This window comes from Arachis hypogaea, chromosome 7 (assembly GCF_003086295.3).
Source record: "Arachis hypogaea cultivar Tifrunner chromosome 7, arahy.Tifrunner.gnm2.J5K5, whole genome shotgun sequence".
In the NCBI taxonomy this organism is placed as follows: Eukaryota; Viridiplantae; Streptophyta; class Magnoliopsida; order Fabales; family Fabaceae; genus Arachis; species Arachis hypogaea.
Genome location: NC_092042.1, coordinates 29,489,088 through 29,495,627, shown reverse-complemented (window position 1 = coordinate 29,495,627; position 6,540 = coordinate 29,489,088). Strand labels below are relative to the sequence as shown.

The 6,540-nt window shown below is 41.9% G+C and overlaps 1 non-coding gene across 1 annotated transcript; it reads left to right on the top strand.

Moving 5' to 3' along the window:
• Positions 1-5,705: 5,705 nt before the first annotated feature.
• LOC112704748 (small nucleolar RNA R71) lies at positions 5,706-5,813 on the top strand. Its single transcript, XR_003155356.1, has one exon. It is a non-coding gene; the product is annotated as a small nucleolar RNA R71 (small nucleolar RNA).
• The last annotated feature ends 727 nt before the right edge of the window (positions 5,814-6,540 follow it).

Below are 6,540 nucleotides of genomic sequence, written 5' to 3'. Positions count from 1 at the left end.
ATTGAATCCTACTCAGAATACCACAGACAAGGTTGGACCTTCCGGATTCTCTTGAATGCCGCCATCAGTTCTAGCCTATACCACGAAGACTCTGATCTCACGGAATGGCTGGCTCGTTTGTCAGGCGAGCACTCGGTTGTCAGGCGATCAACCATGCATCGTGTATCAGGAATCCAAGAGATATTCACCCAATCGAAGGTAGAACGGAGGTGGTTGTCAGTCACACGTTCATAGGTGAGAATGATGATGAGTGTCACGGATCATCACATTCATCAAGTTGAAGAACAAGTGATATCTTAGAACAAGAACAAGCGGAATTGAATAGAAGAACAATAGTAATTGCATTAATACTCGAGGTACAGCAGAGCTCCACACCTTAATCTATGGTGTGTAGAAACTCCACCGTTGAAAATACATAAGTACAGGGTCTAGGCATGGCCGAATGGCCAGCCTCCCAATGATCTAAGAACTAGATGTCCAAAGATGATCAAAGGATCTAAATTAATCCAAAGATTCAAAGATGAAAATACAATAGTAAAAGGTCCTATATATAGAGAACTAGTAGCCTAGGGTGTACAGATATGAGTAAATGACATAAAAATCCACTTCCGGGTCCACTTGGTGTGTGCTTGGGCTGAGCATTGAAGCATTTTCGTGTAGAGACTCTTCTTGGAGTTAAACGTCAGCTTTTGTGCCAGTTTGGGCGTTTAACTCCCATTTTGGTGCCAGTTCCGGCGTTTAACGCTGGAATTCCTGAGGGTGACTTTGAACGCCGGTTTGGGCCATCAAATCTTGGGCAAAGTATGGACTATCATATATTTCTGGAAAGCCCAGGATGTCTACTTTCCAACGCCGTTGAGAGCGCGCCAATTGGGCTTCTGTAGCTCCAGAAAATCCACTTCGAGTGCAGGGAGGTCAGAATCCAACAGTATCTACAGTCCTTTTTGGTCTCTGAATCAGATTTTTGCTCAGGTCCCTCAATTTCAGCCAGAAAATACCTGAAATCACAGAAAAACACACAAACTCATAGTAAAGTCCAGAAAAGTGAATTTTAACTAAAAACTAATAAAAATATACTAAAAACTAACTAGATCATACCAAAAACATACTAAAAACAATGCCAAAAAGCGTATAAATTATCCGCTCATCACAACACCAAACTTAAATTGTTGTTTGTCCTCAAGCAACTGAAAATCAAACAAGATAAAAAAGAAGAGAATATGCAATGAATTCCAAAAACATCTATGAAGATCAGTATTAATTAGATGAGCAGGGCTTTTAGCTTTTTGCCTCTGAATAGTTTTGGCATCTCACTCTATCCTTTGAAATTCAGAATGATTGGCTTCTTTAGGAACTTAGAATCCAGATAGTGTTATTGATTCTCCTAGTAAAGTATGATGATTCTTGAACATAGCTAGTTATTGGGTCTTGGCTGTGGCCCAAAGCACTCTGTCTTCCAGTATTACCACCGGATACATACATGCCACAGACACATAATTGGGTGAACCTTTTCAGATTGTGACTTAGCTTTGCTAGAGTCCCCAATTAGAGGTGTCCAGGGTTCTTAAGCACACTCTTTTTGCCTTGGATCACAACTTTATTTCTTTCTTTTCTCTATTTTTTCGAATTTTTTTTCGAAAATATATATTTTTTTTCACTGCTTTTTCTTGCTTCAAGAATCATTTTAATGATTTTTCAGATCCTCAGTAACATGTCTCCTTTTTCATCATTCTTTCAAGAGCCAACATTCATGAACCACAAATTCAAAAGACATATGCACTGTTTAAGCATACATTCAGAAAACAAAAGTATTGCCACCACATCAAAATAATTAAACTGTTATAAAATTCAAAATTCATGCAATTCTTTTCTTTTTCAATTAAGAACATTTATTCAAGAAAGGTGATGGATTCATAGGACATTCATAACTTTAAGGCATAGACACTAAGACACTAATGATCACAAGACACAAACATAGATAAACATAAGCATTAAAATTCGCAAAACAGAAAATAAAGAACAAGGAAGTTAAAGAACGGGTCCACCTTAGTGATGGCGGCTTGTTCTTCCTCTTGAAGATCCTATGGAGTGCTTGAGCTCCTCAATGTCTCTTCCTTGTCTTTGTTGCTCCTCTCTCATGATTCTTTGATCTTCTCTAATTTCATGGAGGATGATGGAGTGTTCTTGGTGCTCCACCCTTAGTTGTCCCATGTTGGAACTCAATTCTCCTAGGGAGGTGTTTAGTTGCTCCCAATAGTTTTGTGGAGGAAAGTGCATCCCTTGAGGAATCTCAGGGATCTCATGATGAGTAGGGTCTCTTGTGTGCTCCATCCTCTTCTTGGTGATGGGCTTGTCCTCATCAATAGGGATGTCTCCCTCTATGTCAACTCCAACTGAATAACAGAGGTGACAAATGAGATGAGGGAAGGCTAACCTTGCCAAGGTAGAGGACTTGTCCGCCACCTTATAGAGTTCTTGAGCTATAACCTCATGAACTTCTATTTCTTCTCCAATCATGATGCTATGAATCATGATAGCCCGGTCTATGGTAACTTCGGACCGGTTGCTAGTGGGAATGATTGAGCGTTGAATAAACTCCAACCATCCTCTAGCCACGGGTTTGAGGTCATGCCTTCTCAATTGAACCGGCTTCCCTCTTGAATCTCTCTTCCATTGGGCGCCCTCTTCACATATGACTGTGAGGACTTGGTCCAACCTTTGATCAAAGTTGACCCTTCTAGTGTAAGGGTGTTCATCTCTTTGCATCATGGGCAAATTGAATGCCAACCTTACACTTTCCGGACTAAAATCCAAGTATTTCCCCCGAACCATAGTAAGCCAATTCTTTGGGTCCGGGTTCACACTTTGATCATGGTTCTTGGTGATCCATGCATTGGCATAGAACTCTTGAACCATTAAGATTCCGACTTGTTGAATGGGGTTGGTAAGAACTTCCCAACCTCTTCTTCGGATCTCATGTCGGATCTCCGGATATTCACCCTTTTTGAGTGAAAAAGGGACCTCGGGGATCACCTTCTTCAAGGCCACAACTTCATAGAAGTGGTCTTGATGCACCCTTGAGATGAATCTTTCCACTCCCATGACTCGGAGGTGGAAGCTTTTGCCTTCCCTTTCTTCTTTCTAGAGGTTTCTCCGGCCTTGGATGCCATAAATGGTTATGGAAAAACAAAAAGCAATGCTTTTACCACACCAAACTTAAAATTGTTGCTCGTCCTCGAGCAAAAGAAGAAAGAAGAGAGTAGAAGAAGAAGAAATGAAGGGAAAGGGAATGGTTTTGTGGTTCGGCCAAAAAAGGGAAAGGAGTGGTGTTTAGGTTGTGTGAAAATGAAGGAGTGAAGATGGGTTTATATAGGAGAGGGGAAGGGTGATTTTCGGCCAAGTGAGGGTGGGTTTGGGTGGGAAAGTGGTTTGAATTTGAATGGTGGGGTAGGTGGGGTTTTATGAAGGATGGATGTGAGTGGTGAAGAGAAAGATGGGATTTGATAGGTGAAGGGTGTTTGGGGAAGAGGTGTTGAGGTGATTGGTGAATGGGGGAAGAAGAGAGAGAGTGGTGGGGTAGGTGGGGATCCTGTGGGGTCCACAGATCCTGAGGTGTCAAGGAAAAGTCATCCCTGCACCAAATGGCAAGCAAAATTGCGTTTTTAGCCATTTCTGGCATTAAACATCGGGCTGGTGCCCATTTCTGGCGTTTAACGCCAGCTTCTTGCCCTTTTCTGGCGTTTAACGCCAGTCTGGTGCCCCTTTCTGGCGTTAAACGCCCAGAATGGTGCCAGACTGGGCGTTAAACGCCCATCTGCTAACCTTAATGGCGTTTAAACGCCAGTAGGTGCGTCCTCCAGGGTGTGCTATTTTTCTTCCTGTTTTTCATTCTGTTTTTGCTCTTTTCATTGATTTTGTGACTTCTCATGATCATCAACCTACAAAAAAAATAAAATAACAAAAGAAAATAGTTAATTATAAAACATTGGGTTGCCTCCCAACAAGCGCTTCTTTAATGTCATTAGCTTGACAGAGGACTCTCATGGAGCCTCAGAAATGCTCAGAGCTATGTTGGAACCTCTCAACACCAAACTTAGAAGTTGGTTGTGGCCTCTCAACACCAAACTTAGAGTTTGACTGTGGGGGCTCTGTTTGGCTCTGTTTTGAGGGAAGCTCTTCATGCTTCCTCTCCATGATGACAGAGGAATATCCCTGAGCCTTAAACACCAAGGATTCTTCATTCACTTGAATGATCAACTCTCCTCTATCAACATCAATCACAGCCTTTGCTGTGGCTAGGAAGGGTCTGCCAAGGATGAGGGATTCATCCATGCACTTCCCAGTCTCTAGGACTATGAAATCAGTAGGGATGTAATGGTCTTCAACTTTTACCAAAACATCCTCTACAAGTCCATAGGCTTGTTTTCTTGAGTTGTCTGCCATCTCTAGTGAGATTTTTGCAGCTTGCACCTCAAAGATCCCTAGCTTCTCCATTAAGAGAGAGGCATGAGGTTTACACTTGACCCTAAGTCACACAAGGCCTTCTTGAAGGTCATGGTGCCTATGGTACAAGGTATTGAAAACTTTCCAGGATCCTGTCTCTTTTGAGGCAGTTTCTGCCTAGACAAGTCATCCAGTTCTTTGGTGAGCAAAGGGGGTTCATCCTCCCAAGTCTCATTTCCAAATAACTTGTCATTCAGCTTCATGATTGCTCCAAGGTATTTAGCAACTTGCTCTTCAGTGACATACTCATCCTCTTCAGAGGAAGAATACTCATCAGAGCTCATGAATGGCAGAAGTAAGTTCAATGGAAACTCTATGGTCTCATTTTGAGCCTCAGATTCCCATGGTTCCTCATTGGGGAACTCATTGGAGGTCAGTGGACGTCCATTGAGGTCTTCCTCAGTGGCGTTCACTGCCTCTTCTTCCTCCCAAAATTCGGCCATGTTGATGGCTTTGCACTCTCCTTTTGGATTTTCTTCTGTATTGCTTGGGAGAGTACTAGGAGGGAGTTCAGTAATTTTCTTGCTCAGCTGTCTCACTTGTGCCTCCAAATTTCTAATGGAGGACCTTGTTTCAGTCATGAAACTTTGAGTGGTTTTGATTAGATCAAAGACCATGGTTGCTAAGTCAGAGGTATTCTGCTTAGAACTCTCTGTCTGTTGCTGAGAAGATGATGGAAAAGGCTTGCTATTGCTAAACCTGTTTCTTCCACCATTATTATTGTTGAAACCTTGTTGAGGTCTCTGTTGATCCTTCCATGAGAAATTTAGATGATTTCTCCATGAAGGATTATAGGTGTTTCCATAGGGTTCTCCCATGTAATTCACCTCTTCCATTGAAGGGTTCTCAGGATCATAAGCTTCTTCTTCAGATGAAGCTTCCTTAGTACTGCTTGGTGCATTTTGCATTCCAGACAGACTTTGAGAAATCATATTGACTTGTTGAGTCAATATTTTGTTCTGAGCCAATATGGCATTCAGAGTGTCAATCTCAAGAACTCCTTTCTTCTGACTAGTCCCATTGTTCACAGGATTCCTTTCAGAAGTGTACATGAATTGGTTATTTGCAACCATTTCAATCAGCTCTTGAGCTTCTGTAGGCATCTTCTTCAGATGAAGAGAGCCTCCAGCAGAGCTATCCAAAGACATTTTGGATAGTTCAGAGAGACCATCATAGAAAATACCTATGATGCTCCATTCAGAAAGCATATCAGATGGACACTTTCTGATTAATTGTTTGTATCTTTCCCAAGCTTCATAGAGGGATTCTCCTTCCTTTTGTTTGAAGGTTTGGACTTCCACTCTAAGCTTACTCAATTTTTGAGGTGGAAAGAACTTTGCCAAGAAGGCATTGACTAGCTTTTCCCAAGAGTCCAGGCTTTCTTTAGGTTGTGAGTCCAACCATGTCCTAGCTCTGTCTCTTACAGCAAAAGGGAATAGCATAAGTCTGTAGACCTCAGGGTCAACCCCATTAGTCTTGACAGTGTCACAGATTTGCAAGAATTCAGCTAAGAACTGATGAGGATCTTCCAATGGAAGTCCATGGAACTTGCAATTCTGTTGCATTAGAGAAACTAATTGAGGCTTAAGCTCAAAGTTGTTTGCTCCAATGGCAGGGATAGAGATGCTTCTCCCATAGAAGTCGGGAGTAGGTGCAGTAAAGTCACCCAGCACCTTCCTTGCATTGTTGGCATTGTTGTTGTTTTCGACTGCCATGTGTTCTTCTTCTTTGAAGAATTCGGTTAGGTCCTCTACAGAGAATTGTGCCTTAGCTTCTCTTAGCTTTCTCTTCAAGGTCCTTTCAGGTTCAGGATCAGCCTCAACAAGAATGCCTTTGTCTCTGCTCCTGCTCATATGAAAGAGAAGAAAACAAGGAAATATGGAATCCTCTATGTCACAGTATAGAGATTCCTTGAGGTGTCAGAGGAAAAGAAAAATGGAAGGCAGAAGTAGAAAATTCGAACTTATCAAAGAAGATGGAGTTCGAATTTTGCATTAAGGAATAGTGTTAGTCCATAAATAGAAGGATGTGAGAAGA